The 19,797-nt window shown below is 38.6% G+C and overlaps 1 protein-coding gene across 1 annotated transcript in view; it reads left to right on the top strand.

The window, feature by feature from the left end:
* HTR1F (5-hydroxytryptamine receptor 1F) overlaps positions 1-19,797 on the top strand; it is a 102,848-nt gene that overhangs the window by 42,603 nt on the left and 40,448 nt on the right. The window contains exon 2 of the mRNA XM_063393942.1: positions 5,575-5,678. The gene's annotated coding sequence lies outside the window, so the exon portion shown is untranslated. The remainder of the gene's footprint in view (positions 1-5,574; positions 5,679-19,797) is intronic.

The raw sequence follows: 19,797 nt of genomic DNA on the forward strand, positions 1-19,797 counted from the left end.
CACACTGACATAATTTTGTTGTAATTCCACTTAAGTTATGTAATTCCTTAACCTTATTAGCCAAACTGGTACCAGTTTGACATTAAGCATTGGGAATGCTCACAGATGGTGAGGGCTTGCTCAGCCTCAGCCACTGCTGCTTCCACACTTGTGTGGTGTATGTGAGGATACACTGACAGTAATTTCTTTACAGTTTAATAAAAACAACAAAAAAATTGTTGAGGAGAAAGAAACAATCCCACAAGTATAATCTGGCCCTTCTTTACTTCTCTTTTTTCTTTTTTTCTTTTTTTTTTTTCTTTCCTTTTCTTTTTTTTCTTCTTTTTCTTCTTTTTTTTTTCTTTCCTTTTCTTTTCTTTTCTTTTCTTTTCTTTTCTTTTCTTTTCTTTTCTTTTCTTTTCTTTTCTTTTCTTTTCTTTTCTTTTCTTTTCTTTTCTTTTCTTTTCTTTTCTTTTCTTTTCTTTTCTTTTCTTTTCTTTTCTTTTCTTTTCTTTTCTTTTCTTTTCTTTTCTTTTCTTTTCTTTTTCCTTTTTTTTTCCTTTTTTTTTCCTTTTCTTTTCTTTTTTTTCTTCTTTATTTTTTGGAGTTTAGAAGTGATTCCTCTATGCAACTTCACACTCCCTTGTGCTTTATGAGCCAACTAACTTTATGTAGTCCTCATGGCAGAAATAGGTCTTCAGGAACAATGAAGAAATCACTCTTTCATCCTGTTCAACAACCAACAATTTTCCCTTGCCACATGATGAGGACAGATGTGGGAGGCAGACTAACTTCCTGGAGCAGCAGAGGTAGGCACAAAGCATCCACAGTCTAATCAAGACAGGCCAGGCAATCTCATCTTTGTGTTTCTCCTGCCCAGCCATGCTTTAAATCCTCATCTGCAATTAGTGATGACATGTTTCTAATCCTCTTCATACAAGCCATCAGAGAATTGTAACTTCATATGGGAAATGTCAGGGGAAGAAAAATACAGAACAAGAATCCTCCCTTCTTACAAAAGCATTCAATACCAAAGAAGGAGGAGCTAAAAATAAAAAACAGACAGACTGCAAGGGAAGTTTGTTTAGAACTAAATAACTCCAGAAAAACAAGTGGGCTTTTGCTCAGCTTCTTGGTGTTCCTTTGTGGGCTTGAGATCTTGTTTGAGGGTGCAGTTTATGCCTGGAAGATTTCATACTGAAGTAGTTGCACTTGTGAATAGGTATTATCCTCTTCAGGTAATAAAATAAATAATGATAACAATCAGATTTTTTCTAGAATTGAACAGTAGCTTAAAAACCATCAACAAGAATTACTCGCATAATCAACCATCCTACATATTTAACTCTTTGTTTTGCTTCCACTTTCTGGATTGCAAAGGTTTCTTTTAATTTCATGGCAATGAACACTGGAAAGGGAGAATTTATTTATACACAGATGATGTCATATCAGCCTGAGCAATATTTATCATGCTCAGATAAATGTTGTTATTAATATTGTTATTATCATCACCATCGTTCCTATACAGAGGAAATAAATTTTGAACACATTTCTCTTTTTTTCACTTGTGGCAGGGAGTTTTTGACATTTGAGCATCAGCTCTTTCTTCTCATTTCATGCATTTACCCTCTGGCCATTGTCAACCCCTGCAGCCTGAATAATGGATTCCTCTTTATTGCACTGTCAGTGTGCTGTCATTATTGTAGACTTCTTCCCCTCTGGAAGGCTGTTTTTGTAAGTTATTTCTGAATAGATATACCACATATGTGTTTGGGATTTATAGGACTGTACTGATCCATCAATTTCTGGAACATCTGATGCAGCCACTGTAAATTTAAAGAAAAAGAGGATTCTTATCCAGCTATGGATGTCAAGCCATTCTAGGGAGTATTATCTTCTTCTAACTCCTTGCTGCTTTTGTACAGAAAACAAACTCAGCTCATGATCACACAGAGATTTCTGTTTGTCTTTGCAGTTAGATTGTAATTTTCTTTATGCCACCTTCACTTCCTTCTCTTTTTGAGAAGACAATAATTTGTGTGTGATCTTGAACTTCGGTCTTCTGCACGATAGGAAATGATGCTGCCAGCTGAGCTTTTAAAACAGCTGTTAGATTCATGGAAAGCTGTTTTTCTTCCATAATTATCCTAGAAAAAGGTGCCATTTTTAAAAGTCTTATTTAGCATCCTCTACACCGTAAGAAAGTCACTTTTATTCTTCTCAGGGAATTATTGCAGATGTTATTTTTAACCACAAAAAAATTTCCTTCCAGACATTTCACAAGATTTTTCCTGTTGTGTTTCATGAGACCAAAGCCCTCATAGTATCAATGTCTTTGCTAAGAAAGGAGGGCTGGAACTGATAGTTCTGGGTTTTGGTTACTGGCAGACTTCAATCTGCATAATAAATATTCAGACCTGAAGGAGGAGTACCCTGAGGCTTGAGGAGCAATGGAAACAATAAATGTGTTTTAGAGATGGAAGTAGGTCCAGAATTACTTCTGCTGGGTTACCTTCCTAGAGGAAATTGCTGCCACATAGAAACTGAGACTTCTGGGATTTTGAGCTGATGTGAAATGATTTTATATTGGGTAAAAAGAGGTTTGGGTTTTGTTCAGAAATATTAAGTCCTCAGATGTACAAAACAACTGCAAACCTTTTTAAAGCTGTGCTTCTGTTTATTAAACAAAACAGAGAGTTCATAGGACTTGGGGTAATTTCCCATTATTTTTGCCTATGTGGAGATCTTCTACCATAACAAAAATTACTCTAATTGTAAATTGCCTATCAATAGTTCCAAAAATCCTTATTTCTGCAGTTTTGTAATGTCTTCTTCTCTGTCCTTGGCTTATGGGAATCACTACTTTAAATCCAGCTTCACTTAACTCATTGAACATTGCCTGGCTTTTTTCAGATGACCTTAGAAACTTAAAGCATAATTCCATATGAACATTGCTTGCCAGCTATGTAAGATTCATCTTGGAGATATCTGTTCAGTTCCTGTGCTGATCCCCTAGGTCCAGGGTACTTACATTTTAATTAAACTGAAAATGATAAGGTAACGATCATGAAATGATAATGATAATGATAAATGAAGAGGTAAACAGCTCCATCCATACAGCTGCATCATCAACAAGGACTCCCACATCCTCCCCATCCAGACAAGGCCTTCACAAGAGGTTGTAGGCAGCTTGCAAATCTCCCTGCACAGGAGTGGCTGGCAGCACTCCAAACAAGATAATAAGGAGCAAATAGTGATCTAAGCACCCAGGGGGCCTCCAGATCCCCTTCAGAGGTCATTCATTCAGACAAGAATGAAGTCATTGGATGGCAGTGCCAGCATATGCATGTCACAAATATTCCTTTTTGCATTAGAGGACCAGAAGAGAAAGAGAAAATGCAACTGGACATGGCCTGAATGCAAAGAGCTGTGTTCTTGCAAAACACGTTTGAGATGAAGATGAAAATGTGAAGATTCAGAAGCTGAAAGAGAAGAGAAAGGGAAAGGGATAGACTGCAGGGGTAAGGCATGTACGAAAAAGACCTTAAGTTTGTGAAGAAACAGAGACTTCTCATTTGTTTAGAAAAGCCAAATAAAATCTCTGAGGTGTTTAGGTGCTGCCTAGAAGTTCTGACACTCACAATTTCTTACCTGGGAATGAAGGTGCAAGATCTCAAACAAGAACTAAAGCCAGCTTCCTCTCCATCCATCCTTAAGATGGAAATCCTTCTGAGCATTTTAAGACCACCCTAAAATTATCCCAGCTCTTGTGCACTCCTGCAGTCTCATTCAGAACAGAGTTTTGTTACATCTGAAGGGGTGTGTTGCAAGAGAAGGATGGAGGCAACAGTTACACAAACAACTTCCAAACAAAACCAGACAAAGGGTCACTCTCTGCCTCTACCTTGATCAGTTACTGATGGTCATCTGGTGGATGCTTAACGAGCTACAGTGAAGTAGATCATTATGTCCTGAGTGCTCATATTCCCACAGAAGGTCATGCTGGCCCCTCTGCCTTCTGTCCTTTCTGGCCTTCGCTAGAGAGACAGAAATCTGAATTACAAAGGACAGCAGGAAAAAACAGGGCACAGGCACTCATTTTACTTTTTAAACTCTATTATTACTGCCAATAAGTTACACTTTGAAGGTTGATGTTCTGTACTAAGCAGGAGACCTGATTTTTGAAAAATGTCATACGTCTACCAGTAGCATGAGTACAAAAGTGTAAGAGCTTTTACTTCTCCAAGTTTTTGCAATACATGCAGCACTGACATAGAACTCATGATTTGCTGGGTGGTCTCACCCTTCCTTTAGCAATAATGAAACCAGAACTTCCCAAAGTTGCACTGAAAACCTCAAGAAGCCACATCACCTACTGTCCTGGCCTAGCCCAGAGAATCATAGAATCAGGAAGGTTGGAAAAGAACTCCAAGATCATCAAATCCAACCCTTGACCAAGCACCACCTTTTCAACTAAACCCCAGCACTAAGTGCCACATCCAGTCATTTCTTGAACATCTCCAGGGACATTGGCCATAATGCCAACAAACACTGAGGTCTGTAACCACCCTCAAAACCTGTCCCAGAACACTCTGAGCTGTAAGAACTCATCTGATACCAGGTAACAGCCAAATGTTAACATAATTATATTCTGGATAAATTACTATGTTATTTGATAATGTGTGAAAAATTATTAGGTTTTATCATTTTTTCCCCAGGAAATCAATGATAGTTTCTTATTTCCTTTGTCACTTTTTCTTCTTTTTATTCATTTTTCTCACCGACTGCTGTTCTCCTTTGAAACAAGAACTGTTTTTGTTATCTGATTTTCTACATTTCAAGCACATTAGCTATTTAAAGATTTCATATTTAAAATTAAATCAGCCTACTCTTGGTAGAATGATATATTTCTGCACTTCACAAAGCAGATTTTTCACAGTGCATATTCTTTTGCATTATGTTTCCTCTTTAGGCAGTTGCTTGCTGTGAGACACTGCTAACTGGAAAAAAAGATATTAAAGTTGGGAGGATGCAAGAAAAAGCCTTGCAGTTCAAACATCACATACTCTGGCATGTTTATCTCTTTAGCTTAATAATAGCAGGTTAATACTGCAAAATGCCAAGTGCCCGAGCTCCTACTGGAGTCAGTGGGAGTTGACAATTAACACCTGACAGATGCACTCGGTGGTAAAAGCCTGAGACACACTAAAACTGCTGGTTTGGCTAAAAAGCACAGGCTTCCTCCCCCTTTCCTTTAACTGGTCATTTATCTTCAGGAAAGTACAAGTCAGGCCTTTCGATTTCTTGAGTTCCTCAAGTGGAGTCGATTTCTGGAGTGTCCAATCCTGCACGGCCCTTGCTGGTCATTAGCTCATTACAAAGTATTTCTGTCATCACCAGCTATGCTCTTTTGTAAACTCTAAGCAGGGCAAGTTTCTGGCACTGGTCTCTAAGCTTTTAAACAATCATTCCCAGTTATTTGAAGAGATCCTGAAAATTACAGTTTAGGCCTGAAAAATCTTTTCCTTTCTCTGAAGTAGATATCATTAATTGTCATTTACAGAGCCTATATTACGGGTTTTTGCTTTCTTGCAGGTTTTTTTGCAGTATCCAGTGTTGCTAAGGCTGATTTAATTCCTACTCTACCAGTCCTATTCCCAGAGGCAGCTTTTCCAAGGTGATTCCTGACACAGGAGATGGTGAGTTGCTTTTTACCCTCATACACAGAGAGTTTATACACGTGTTTGTGATGTACCTGCTTTAGAGATCAAATAATTTTAGGTCTTCCATAGGGATGCTGCAAAGCAGGCTGAATATAGAGTTTTGCTGACCCCTCCCTGACTGACCTTTCCTTAAAGTAGAACAGGAGGAGAGAAAAGTCTGCACTGCAAAAAGCCTCAGGTGGGAGCAGGGACACACAGCCAAGTGAGGGTTGACCTGTGGGGTTATTGAAGGCTTAATGGGACAATCTTTCCACTCAGTGCAGTGGAAAGCTGCAGACCAGCCAGGAAAAGATGTCAAAGAGGACAATCAGTTGAGAAAAGGAGAGCAGTGGCTGACAGAAGGATGGCTGAACAAAGGAAGAATGTCCAGCCCAGTCTGAGAAATTGAGGCACTGCAGAAGCAGCTTAGTCTGCAGTCCTAGATCTGAGCGACCTTCTCCACAGCCTTGGACATTTAAACACTCAACATCTACTTTAACTGAGGGGAAAAAAACAATGGTGCCAATATAACGCTTCATTGCACAGATATATTTTAAAGACTTAACCTTTGCAAGACATTTTGAAGATGGAAAGCCCAGCAGCACAATGATATTTTGTGAGAAGACTTTTCTCAATTTTTTCATTAGCCACTGTATGCTTGATTTTATTTCTGGTTTTGCCATGTGCAGTTTTACCAAGTGATTTTTTCCACAGCCTAATTGTAGATTTTTAACAACAAAGATGAAATCCCAAAATCCTTATTTCCTGTAGTCATTCAAATGCAACAGCTTAACATTGATAACATTTTAGAAAGGACAATTGGTTTGATTAAAAAAATGTTTAAAAATAGATGGGCAAAACTTCCTGCAACAGTATCAGAAGAAAAAATTGTCATTTAACACTGAGACATGTAAATAATAAAGCAAAAAGAAACAAAGTATCAATTAATTAATTAATTTAATTAATCCATTTAATTGCCTGAGCAAATGAACATGAAATATGATTGCTCATAAGTAAACCTGAAAATTACACATGTTTAGACAGAGTAGAGTCATGTGCCACCATTTGACATTCAGAGACTTCCTAAGGCATTTAATCACATTGCTTTCTTTTTTTGCTAGAGGAATAAAAAGACCCTTAAGGCTGATATTTTCCCATGTTCAGCTCTCCTTACCCTCATCTATATCTATACAAGTTCTGACCCTACCATCTCAGGACTGTGTCCACGCTCTGAAAGATACAGCAAATTGCACTTTAAAAGTCTTACAGGGAGAGGTAAAGACAAGGTTGCTGCATTTGTAATATCAGAAGAAATAAAAAAGTCGCTGGGTAGCTGTAAAATGGACTAAAGTCACCCAGTTGTTAATAGGTTAGAATAGGAGCCAGTTTCAGCCCTTACAAGCCTTTGCTGCTACCATGAAGAATATATACAGAAAGACAAAGTTCTCAAGCTTGTAATATTTCATACCTCTAAGCTGAATTTTACCTTGGCCAGGAATTCCTCCAACTGTCATCTGTACACTTAATAGAGAAAAGGGAGACTTTTGTACTGTATCTGGAAAGTTCATCAGATTCAGGTGTGGGGAATGCTTGGTTTGAAAGCTTCTCTCTCTTTTACTGTTGTCGTTTTTAAAATCTATTTTCTCTCTTCTAGTTATGGTTTTTACGTAATAAGAGAGAAATTTTGCCTGTTCCTTAATTCTACTACAATACCTGTAGTGACATTAGAGAGAAATTACCTGGTAGGAAGGAGAAAATGAAACTGAAGTATAAACAGGGCTTCTGTTTCTGATGGAAATGGTTTTCCTGGCTGCATGCTGGTTTCCAAAAGACAATGACAGGCTGGCAGCTTGAAGCAAACAGGTCTTGACAGCACACGTTAGTGAGCCAAACATTTTCTAACACCTTGTGTCACACAAAACACTTTCATACCATCTGTGCCCCAGCAGCAAAGGGTTGTTCTGTCCCAGGCAGAACCTTTTGTCTTTGCAGAGTCACGGGAAGCTGAGAGCAGGTTTATAACACCTGTCTAGGGCTGGATGTGTGCAGGGTGTCAGCTCCTCCTGTAAACCCTCTGTGCGTCCCTGACTGCCCACAGCCCGCCGGGAGCAGCAGCGCAGCTCAGCAGACAGGCTGAGCAGAGCCACATTTTTTCTTGTTTAACGCTGCCTTGGCTGGCTGAAGATAAGAAATTAAGATGGGAGGGAGAGGAAGAGGGAATGCAATTCAAAGGCAAGAACGTGCCTCATTAGCACTCACTGTGCAAGTTCCCGGTACTCTGGGGAAGGTAAAAACATTTTTCAGCACCTTTTCAAGTATTTCTTTTTTAAAAGGGGCTTTATAAGGACAACATATTTCTAAGGTAAATATAAGTAGCACAATCTGCAACTTAAATAGAGACCAGGAGGATAATTAGAAAGCATATCTTGATTACAATAAATTGCCTTCTTTGAGTAGCCTTGGTGTTTGTCATTATTAAGTTGTATTTTTCTCAGTATTGGAAGAAGGGAAATCATTAAAACTAACACTTACATAAGTAGCATAAAGGATTATCCCTGATATCACTATCAGGCACAGGTTTGTGCTAGTAAACTCTCATATGCCTATGGCAATTTAAAAGTAACTAAGTTGCCAAAATTTTATGTGATTTGTCAGAATTATAAAAAAAAAAAAAAGGCAAGATCTCTGGAAAGAGAAAACAGCCCTTCCCATGCGGTAAGCCCTAAATGCAGTCTCTCCTTTCAGTATTGTCATTTTGAGGCTCAATATTTTTCTCATTATCATCCCTGTTTCATGGATTTTTTTTCTTACTTTAATGAATTTTTCTTCTCAGGCACATAGCTATTTTCTTGGCTATCTTCCTTCATTATGCTGATGGAAGCAGCCTTTTAATTTAAGACATTATTATTTAAAGTAATGCATGAAAGGCTTATCTGAAAGATATACTGGGTTGGCAATAGATGCGAATCAAAATGCAACTGTCTAGGTACTCAATTATGTATTTTAATGGAAGACTTTGAGAAAAGCTCAGGCAGGAAGGAAAAAAGTACTTATCAGCATCTATCATTTAAATTACCAGCATAGTGGTAGACTGTTCCTATATTTCATACCCCTCAATAAGGCTGACACTGAAGCCGGGTCAGTGGCCAGCAGCTCGTTTGTGAAGTCTCTGTCTTTGCAGTACACAGACCACAGTTTTCCAGAAGCACAAGATATTCCTGCATTATTTTTTCTCCCATGGATTAAGTACTTGCATCTTCCAGCATCTGGTAGGGTACTTCATCTTTTGTAATCCATGCAAACATTTACCATCTACTCGCCTTTGAATGGACTCCATACACTTTTTTTTGCTGTCTTGGCTGATGCTCTCTGTGACTCCACAAGAATGCACGCAGAGTGATGCCTCCACTGGGGCACTCATCAGGCATTCAGCTGTCCCAACTATATTTGGGGTTACTTTTAGGTTTAAGATTTGCAGGGCTTTTCTCCTCTGTTCAGTACCACACAAGTGACTGAAATTTATTGAAGAGGGTAAGAGCAAGCTCACAAGACACAAGTCGTTCTGTACACCAGCAGAGAGGATGCCAGTGAGTTTAACCCCTGCAGTGCTCCATGGAACTCAGCTCTTTGGAACTGAGATGTTCCTTGGTGCTCAGCCTCCCTGCAGCCACCTCAATCTAAGACATTTGCAATGCAGCAGAGCTTGCAGGGATCTCTGTAATGCTGGGATCCAGGATCCTAAAGCAGTCCAAGATCAGAAAGCAGGCACACAGACTCTTCGAAAACATGCATGAAGACTCTGTAACTTACTCCCTCCTAAAGGGGAATGTAATCCAGATTTTAAGAGTCAGCCTTTAAGCTCACATATTGCTGTGCATGTAAGGAAAGCAAATGTGCTCTCAAACAAACATCAAGGTCATGGAGTACTCTGCTTCCCTGTAGAAGCAGCTCCAGCAGGACAGAGAATGAGCTTGTCATCTCACTCTGTAATTGATTCATAACTTATACACAGCTTAATTTATTTTTTTAATTGCTGTCCATCTTGTTTTAATAGCAGTCTGTCAGCTGAAAACTGGTTTGATGGTCAAACAAAACGTCACCACATAAATATTAACGTTTCTCTTTTTGTAGTGGCTCAGCTTAAACAATTTCCAGAGTTTGTAGGCAGCAACAATGCTGGTAAGTTCTGCCTCAGCACTGAGCTAGAGTTCATCACAACTTCTGGATCATCTCCTTTTATTTCTGATCTCTGTACCTGCACTCCTTTAACATATGCACCAACCTAGACTTTTAACAGCAGCTTAACAAGAAGTCATCGTGGCAGACAAAAGTTACAACTTAAAATGGAAAGCTGGAAAGAAGATAGGCCCTGCTTGCTGATGGGTTTCATTTTGGAATAGTTCCCATTAACATAGAATAATTGCTTCAGTGGGGCTTTTCTGTTCAAATATTTAGGAATTTGCCTGACATTCACTCAAGTCTTAGCAGCCTTAGCTCCATTCAGAAGGACTGATAATTTAAAGATTGTTTTACTTTCATACAGTAGAGTTAATTCAAAGAGTTTTATCAAAATTCTCATCTGCTAGCTTTGACTTTGAGGTTATTTTAATTATACTGGAACTTCCAACATTTTAAAAAGTCACTGAGATGCCAAACTTCAATCAGAAATTCAGGACAATTGGTACAAACACTGAGGCAGAAGAAGAGGACTATACTTAATGAGATTTTCACAAGACATCTGAAAGCTGACCTTTGCCAAGTGCTTCTTTTATCATGTATTGCCAGAAATATGTTACTTCTTTAGGTTATGTATCTGCAGTAGAGTCTATCAGCTAAAATCATGCAAGTTGTAATTCTGCTGAAGCCAGTGCACTCTGGGGAGGACAATTTTAGCTACAAATGAATAAGGTCACTTACAGTTAAGATAAGGGAAAGCAAGTAAAATGCATACACTTATAATAAAAGGGGGAAGAAATGTTCAGACTTTGAAAATGTGTTTTTAAAAATGATGGTAACGACAATATATTTGATAAGTTTGTCTCCTGTTTTATCATCACCTAAACATGTTTAGTTGAATAAAACCAATCTCAGTTATTGCAGATAGGGTGGGTACAGCAAAGCTCAGCAGATCACTTTCAAAAGGCTCAGCAGATGAATGCTCAAATCTGGGATTTTAGTCAGGACCTAAGATGCAGTACTAAAAGTTTTTCCTCTTGCACTTTCAGAGAAGAGACATCTTTCTCCCTTTCAAAAATGTGGGATTCTCAGGACACTAAACGCCAGGACTATGCTGTAGTAGGATCAATTAAAATCTATCAGAATCTATTCCTGCTGACTATCGCAACAATACCTTTCCCACCAGAAAATTGCCAAATATCCCTTATTCTCAAAGCTTAAACACTTTGTACCTGCAAATAAAGGTTAGAATTCAACTGACCAAAGATACACATCTTGAACCAATCACTCCAACTTCCCTTTTGCAGTAATAGAGAGAAGCAGACACTCGTAAGGTGTGAGGCATCTGGTGTAAATAGGCCAGCACAATCCCACCCCAGTATTTGCTCCACTCCTTTCCCACAAAGGGTGCCTAAAATGCCAAAGAGTACCTGTCTAGCACAGATTGCTTCTAGCTTAGGCACACACATAAAAGGAGGTGAGAGGAATTCTACTAAAAGAAGCTGAAAAACTTAGGAAATGACAGTTCCATTTCCCTTTATAGAAACAGGTGCATGAAACTTTCTCACTTAGTAGGAGTTGGTGACTTCAGGAAGAGGTGTTTATCAGAAACACAGGAAAGAAAAAGTGTGTGGGGGGGGAAAGCTTTAATTCATAGGGTAGATGAACATGTGCAAATACCTTTTGCAATGTCCCCAGTGCAGGAGAACAGGTACCATGGTCTGTTCAAGAAACGCTGGCAAATCTCCAGAGAGCAGCAAATTCCATGGGTTCCTCTGTGTGACAGCTGTTGTGTGCTTTCAGAGTCCTTTGCTGCAGAGTTTTTGACAAGGTCTGTGCTGTTGTGAGCTTTGTCTCCCATGACAGCTAAGGTTTATAATCCATAAAAATCAAGGCTTGCATGTAAATGTTGTCCTGAAAGAGTGTGTTGGGTTTTATCTGAGCCTGTCATTAGAAACTTTCCCCTAGGGTCTTTCAGGTCCTTGGAAAGAAAGATCAATATTTCTGTAGAGAAAAATACAAGGCAGCAAATTGAAAATCTTACTTATTCTAAATACAGGATTTCTTGATGTGCCTCTGACCAAGAGCAGCTTCCAAAGATTAATCTGCTAACAAAAAAAAGTTTGAAAAAAGCAGGATCTTTTAGAATCAGCTGCTGACATGCTGGAGATGATAGAGCACCTAAGAGACTGATGATAGCCTGGAAATGGAATGGAAATACAATGCATTGTGTTTTTCCTATGAGGAAAAAAACTTAGCACTGGCATTCTTTGCAGAATTCATTTCTCAAAAATCTATGAAGTCTGTACTAAGCCTGTACATGCTGTGAGATTTTATTTTTCTGTTACTCAGATTTAATTGAGCTTCCACAAAGATGTCAAGGCCATGTGTCTCACCAGCAAGGTCATTCTATGTCAGATGTCAAGGTCATAAAAGACAACTAGATTTTCCCAGCCAAGAAAAATATTCACAGACATTTTACATTGGGAAGAACAACATAACTTTTCTCTGTCTGCCTCTGAAAAATATGGCTGCTGGAAAATATTCTAATGTATATTTCCTGGAAATGTTTCTTTTTTCTTTTCCTATGCTGAAAAGAAAACAACCCAAGGCAGACAGCAATTTCAATCAGCTGGGTAATGTTAGCTTAGAAAGTGGAGAACAGGAGAGAAATAGGGCTTTGGAATGGAAATTTTGAGACAGTGATCATCAGATCTTCACCTATCGCTGCCCCAAGCTGGAAATTTAGATTTAATTCTGCACTCCTTCAAGGAGTTGGTATTTACTTGGCCAGGTAAACAAAGCTTCAGTTCTTTGAGGTCTGTTACGAGAATAGTATTTCCTTTACTTTGGAACAAGATTTGGTTTTAAATTATAAATATGTATACTCCTAAGCTGGACAAACACACATCATGCCTTAATTAAGCTGTATCTGAAAGAGTAGATAGGATAGCAAACAAAAAAAAAATCAGAAGATTGCCTGCTTAAACATGATTAATATTAAGGCAAATTGCATCAGTACGCAGTTTACATTTGGTTATTGCAGCTTACAAAAAGGCAACCCTAAAACACAAAAATGTGTTTGAGCAGGAGGAGACATTAAACCTGAATTTGAACTTCATGGCTTCAGGTCTCTCAGTCATCAATCCATAAAATGATTTCCAAACTTCAGCAATTAGCAGTTTTTGCACTAATTAATTATGTAAAATAAGGAAGCAGCTAAGAAACCTGCTGTGGATTTAGGCTGGTATTTAAAACAATAAAAATGCACTATTTGGCAACAAGTCTGATTGCCAGGTGCTGAGCTGCTGCTCAGAGAGATGGATTTTGAACTGACCCATAAGAAGAAAGAGCAAAAATTAAAAGTTTCGCTGCTCTTGCTCGCCAGCATCAAAATATTGCTGGGTTTGGTCTTGTTTCTCTCCTATCTCTTTCACTGCTTTAAGACACACAAAAACACTTGCAATTTGTGTTTCAAAAATATAAAACAGTTCCATGACTTGGAAGCTACAGACATATTTCATAAGTAGGCTCAGATCAGCTTCATTAATTGATGCACTGAGTAAGCTGTGAATGTACCCAAGGTACAAAAATGTGAATATGAAGGTCTGTATGGAATTACCCTGGAGTGGTTATTTGGTCATAATTGTGTTACTGCAATAGTGCCTCAAAACCCAGGCACTCATACTGAACAAAAATACAATAATAAGCGGTCCATTTGCTAGAGAGCTTTCAGTGTGAATAGGCAAAGTGAAGGCTTGGGGAAAAGTGGTTTTCAAAACGCTTGTCTTTCTTAGCCAGATAAATTGTAACAGTTTAACAAAAGCCCTTCAGAAGCTGAAGTTATGCCAGGCAATTGAAGTCCACATAGGTAGGGATTTAATAGTTTATATCTGCTCCCCATCAAATACACCTTCAGTTGTAAACTTGCAGCCCTAAGAATGTTTCCACAGGCAGTTGTTTTATTCTATACTTAACACATGTATGTTCCCATACCCAGCTGTCCTCAGGTACTGACTCAAAGCAGCTTAGACTGTGTTTTGGGCTCACAACACTTCAGAAACAACACAACTATGAAAAACTTCACTGTGGTCTAAAAAGCAGGCAGGCCAGCAGAGTCCTCTCTGGGACTGCAAGCTATGGTTCCAGCTTTTAATAACTTTCCATCAAGCATGGCAGCTTTGTGCTTTCACCAGCTTTTGTCCTTATTGGAAAGCAGAGAGGAAAATAAACAAACAAACCAACCAAACTTTGCATGGGTTTGAAGGAACTCTGTGCTGTCCACTTTTTTTTTTTTTTTTTTTTGCAAGCTTTGGAAGAAGTGAGCAAGTAAGAGTTTGGGGGTTTGGTGCCTTGCTGCAGCTGCCAGTTCTGGGTGGCTGGGCTAGGGTTGCAAACACAGAGGGTGCAGCACAGCAGAAGCACAGAGGATACTCATGCCTGTTTCAAACAAATCAGCCTTCTAATCTAAAGAGTATTGAAAGAACATTGCTTGATATCTTAGATACTGCAGTGGTAGAAAAGGGTAGTGGCAAAATTTAACAGGTTATCCTACAGAAAGGAAAGTCATAATTTTGTGGAAAATAGGGGAGTATCCACATTCTTGAGCTTTTCTGAAGACCCAGATAGGAAAAAATAAGGCACATAGAGGGAAACCTAAGGAAATCAAACTTTTTGCTTTTTGTACTTTGGCTTTTTGTACTTTGAAGTGCTGGGCTAACTTGCCAGCTCTTGTATCTCCCTCCATTCCCTCATGAGTCTGACACACAAAATGGCGTGGGTTTAGTGACAGCTTTTACAGCTCAGTGTGCTACAAGCTCTGGTACAGCACAGCCCTCACTCATTCTCAGCTGAAGAAAGGCAGAGCTTACAGCAGCAGCCAGGGAAAAAGTCATTGTGCACATGGAGGGGACTGACTGAGCCCTCTGGCTTCATCAGGACCAAGAATCCATCACTAAAGGGTGAGCTGCTACTTTGCCACAGAAAACTTTTCAGCCTGGTTCTCCAGGGCTAGAGGAATCCTTTCAGTCAATTAAAAATCTGCTAAAAGCTTTCCAGCTTGCATGCAAGAATCCCATGGCACTAAACAGAACATTGTTCCCCTTGAGTTCTGTATAATTCACAGCTATGAACCAATAAGATCTTCCATGTCACTGCACGGGTATTTTTCACTAAGACCCAAAAATCATTTACTTTGTGACACCTTCTAAATACAGCCACACTGGGATAGTTCTGCTCAAAACAATTTAGGACTTCTTGGGATGCAGGTTACCTGTAGAGTCATCAGGTTCAGCTAACAGTGGTGGATCCTTACCTGTGAATTTGCTGTGATCTGTTTCCTGATTCCAATCCATTTTTATTGTTGACTGTTTCAGCATCCTGTGGTAATCAGTGCTGCAGTTGTAATAATTTCATAGCCAGGGTCTCATGAATTTGGTAGCAGGGCATGTATGTTGTTATTAAAACCATGCTTGCAGGTACCTTTCCTGCTTCCACTGAAATTTCTCTGTAATTCATCTTGCATAGCTAAAAGACCAATTTTCAACTTTGGGCCTCAGAAGATGAATATGCATTATAGTGAGTTGAAAAAATGCAGGAGAGGCTTTTGCTTGCACACTTCATCTGTCAACAGTTCTAAATCACTTACCTTCAAATGATTTACCTTCAAATAATCACTTTGCTAGTGGAAATTTAAATTCAGAAACTTTCTCCAAGTTTAGGATTCTCCTCCCCAATGATGAGCATCTGGGAACAGCCAATATAGTTACAGCCCTGAAATTTATACATAAAATGCACATTTAAAATTTTAAACAGGTCTCTGACACAATATATAAATTTTACTTAAGGTAATTCAAACTTTGAAAACTCTTGCTTGAACTGCCCTCACAAAGGCATTTTAACACTGAAAAAAACCCCCAATGTATTTGGTTATGCTTTAAAAGTAAGAAAAAAGTGGTTTCTTAGGAAAGCTTTTAGAAATTTTAGGACCAGAACAGAAGACTAGCACTTACATGTATTCATTATCTGCTTCAAAACCATTTTTTTCAGAAGCAATGGAACAGAAACAAAATGTCCCTTTAGATTTCACTCAGGAAATACATTCTTTTATAGGTCTTTGACTCCAACCTTCTGACAGCTAAAATTAACTCTGCATTAGTGAAACAGATAATGTGCTGTCCTTACTCTATTCAAAGAAAATACAGTAAATACTGATTAGATTTAACACATGAGATTTAGAGCAGAAACATCTCTTAATTTATATTGGTTTGTATTTGTGAATGATGTCTAGCTGTCCATTAGGCTTCACTATTTCAAAACTCTATTTAAAATCAACTTGTCAGCTTTAATATTTTTTGTTGAGGGTTTTTTTAGTGCTTCCATGTGTATGCATTTATACAAATATTACTTTAAACTACTAAAATTTAATAATAAACATTCTGTTTATCTCCTGCTGCCTGCCAGACAGCTTGCTTGTACAGAAAAAAAAATACATCTCATTTTGGATTAAATCTGTTATGTATTTTCAGGGAATGTAATAATCTTCATACAGTAGCAGAAAAATGATGACTTTATAGTGCCATAAAACGTGTCCTTTTCCCAGGATTTTCAAGACTGCAATATGTAGGTTAATACAATCAAATCCCAACTACTTAATGTGGCTCACGGTGATGAGAATGATGTAGAAGCACCATGTGCATGATAGCTAAGGTGGATGGTTTGGTGGCTGTTTTAAGCAATCCTGTTCCTTTTCACTTTTGGGAAGACAACTTGGTCAGTGCACAGATTTTTATGCCACACAGTGTACTCATCCAACAACCCTGAGCATCCCATTTATTCCAAAGGCTCTGATATATTTCTTAATTAAATCTTGACAGTGAAATTGTAGTTCATGAAAACAATCCAGGGTGGTTTGCAAGCCAGTGTCTGTGCATATTAAACCAGCACTTGACCAGATGGGTTTTTTTACAGTTCAGTCAGGTATGCCTTGAAAGCATTATCAGGGATAAGTGGTGGATATTTGAATAATAAGCACTCTATGTCTGCCTCTGGGATGAAATACAAAGCTCCTCAGGCAGTCTGCAGGGCTGTAAATCTCAGTCAGAATGTTTGGTATTTTGTTCTGCTGCCACCAGCCACAGTTTACTTAGACACCAAGCTATTTTCTGATCCTTTTCCCCTGGCAGCAGTGGTGCCTCATCAGCTCATGTAGCCAGAGGTGTTATTATTCCCATTCTCTCTAAGTCCCCTCTCTGACCTATATTCACTCATCTGTTTGTTAGTCTTTCACTTATAAATAGATTTGAAATGTTACTGTGTGAATTCAAACTTATGTTAATAGATAACACCACCCACTCCTACTAAATAGAAATACTATTTTTCACCATCTTACAAGCTTAGAGCCATAATTAAGATAAATTTCAAGCACACTTTAAACATCGCAGTCCAAATGCATGCACATTTCAGAAATGCTCTTATCAGTAACTTGGTGATAATTATTTTCTTCTTGCAGTTAGAGGTGAATTTTATTCCTGAAAAATAGTGTTGCTTTTTAAAATTAATTTCCCCATTTATTTGAAATCCTACTTTTCATTTGAAACTGCAACAGTTTTGACCTTGCTTGCTCTGTGGTGACTCCTTTGCAAAACCAAATGCACCAGTCAAGCCACTGTTCAGCAGAATGTAAGAAGCCAAAGGGATTGAAAAAAATTAGTTAAATCAGTTAAAAATTGTCACCAGAGGCCAATGTGTAAATTAACATGGAAGACTTGAGGGAAACAAGCAATTCCCATTCCTGTTTAAGATATTCCTACAGAGGTATATACTATTTTCTACACAGGAGAAGTAGATATCTGGAATTTAGTCTTCATTTAGAAAATGAAAACACTGAAATTGCAGAAAAGGCACCTGAAGCCACATGGAAATTGTCTCTGTAGAGCACACCTGCAAAAAGAAGCACAGCCACCAAACCAGCTGGCATAGATGGTCTCAGGCTGCCCAGACCTGGCACCCTCTGGAGCAAACATAATTTGACAGTAACTAATTTTTTGGAAAGAAATTCATGGAAAATTGCTGCATGGCCAGGATGTTCCTGAAATGTCAGAAGAAAATGAGGCAGACCCATAAAGTTCCTGAGGGGAGTGCTGCCTGCATTGCATTTGTACGCTTATCCATAGGGACTGGGACAATTCTCTTTAGTTATCTTTAGTTACCACTCCTGTATTTGCAAGAGCCTAGAGCAAAGATAAAGACTGTCAGGTGTGAGTGTGCTTAGAGCAGCTGGAATGAGACAATTCTCCCGGAAGGCACAATTCATCACAAGTCATTTTACTCAGTTTCATGGTCAACACAGGAAGCTGACCCCAGGTTTGAGCCCCAGAGCAATCTCCAGTGTGCTTCCAGAGCCAGACTCAGCACCTGCTGGGCCAGTCCACTTGCCAGTTTTTTACAGTGGGAAATGCTGCAGCCATGAGTCAGGGCCAAAGCAATGTTTGATTTGTGCCCATAATCATCTCTCCCTCAGGCTGGTAGCTCTTGTGGCATCAAAACATAGTTACTATCTATAATTCTTATCACATGGCTGGGGTTTTTGCAGGTAAAAGCTAAAAAGATGAAAACCCATGTCCTAACCTGGCAGAATAACCATAACACTTGAATTCCATGGCTGTGCTATGGCATAAGGGAGTCAGAATTTGAATACAAAGGGTGTTCTTGGTGGTGCTGCCCTGTGTCATCACTACTGCTCTGCAGCAGGCTCAGGCATAAAACCCGCAGGCTTTGGTGTTCAGGTTTGTCCTGTTAGAAATTGGCTTGTTCTCTAAGAGAGCCAATTTTATTGCATGAAATTTAGGAAAGGAACAAGAAGTCTAGAGGAAGTCCTCTCCCCTACATCTCATAGTTAGTGGTGACAAAGTCAAGCAGCCATCCATGAGGTCTGTGGGTAAGACAATTAAATAGGAAAATTGTGTATCTCAGATTAATTTCTATAAATTTAAAATAGCACCCTACTAGTTAAATAAAAATAATGGATATTCTTTCTGAATCAATTTAGTTTTTTCAGATTTTTCCTGGATTCTAAATAAGATAACTGTAAAGGTCATAAAATGATATATTAATATTTATCCGTGTAAACGATAGGAAGACTCTTAAGAAACACATTTGACATACAGTGCAGCCAAAATTTAAACCACGAGTTTTCTTAAATAAGCGTAGATGGTATTCAAGGAGTAAGAGATGGTATTCAAGGAGTTTAGACAAATTATCAGACAGATATTTCTAGATGCAAAGTCATTAAAAATATCTTCAGAATGATCACCAGATTAAAAGTGACACACTCAAGGATGACTTAATTTATTCTCTGACATTGAGTAAAGTAGGTTTCTCTTGCCCAGAAATGTAAAATAAATAACTGCAAACACCCGTGGTAAAAATTCTAAAGGCAAAACGATCACATTATAAAAACACAAAAGTTACATAAGCAACATTTTTAGACATATTTGGGAAGGTAATACTTTTACCCCACAGCAAATTCAAAGTGCTCATGGTGTTTTCCAGTGGTGTTCATCACTATAACTTATTCCAAAATCCAGTGAAGGCCTCTGCCCCAACCCCTATGGGCAGTGGCCTTAGGTTTTAGTAATGCACAGCCCTTTGCTTTTACTCTACACCTCCTGGATATCAGCTTTTCACATCATCTTATCACTCCTGCAAAGCAGAGATGGGCTCTCAAGTCAAGCATTAGAGATTACAGAGAGAGACAAGAGCCTCACTTAAGTGACTTCAGAGTTTGTAATAGATATTAGAAGAGAAAGAGGACTAAAATTGATTTCAAGATCCAGAGGCAAGTGTCTAATCCTGAAGTCTTTTGTTTCTTTTCCCTTTCATTACCAATTCATCCTAAGGCATCAAATCAGCATGACAACTCTTTTTTGTTTGGTTTGAG

The sequence above is a fragment of the Prinia subflava genome, chromosome 3 (assembly GCF_021018805.1).
Source record: "Prinia subflava isolate CZ2003 ecotype Zambia chromosome 3, Cam_Psub_1.2, whole genome shotgun sequence".
Classification (NCBI taxonomy): domain Eukaryota; kingdom Metazoa; phylum Chordata; class Aves; order Passeriformes; family Cisticolidae; genus Prinia; species Prinia subflava.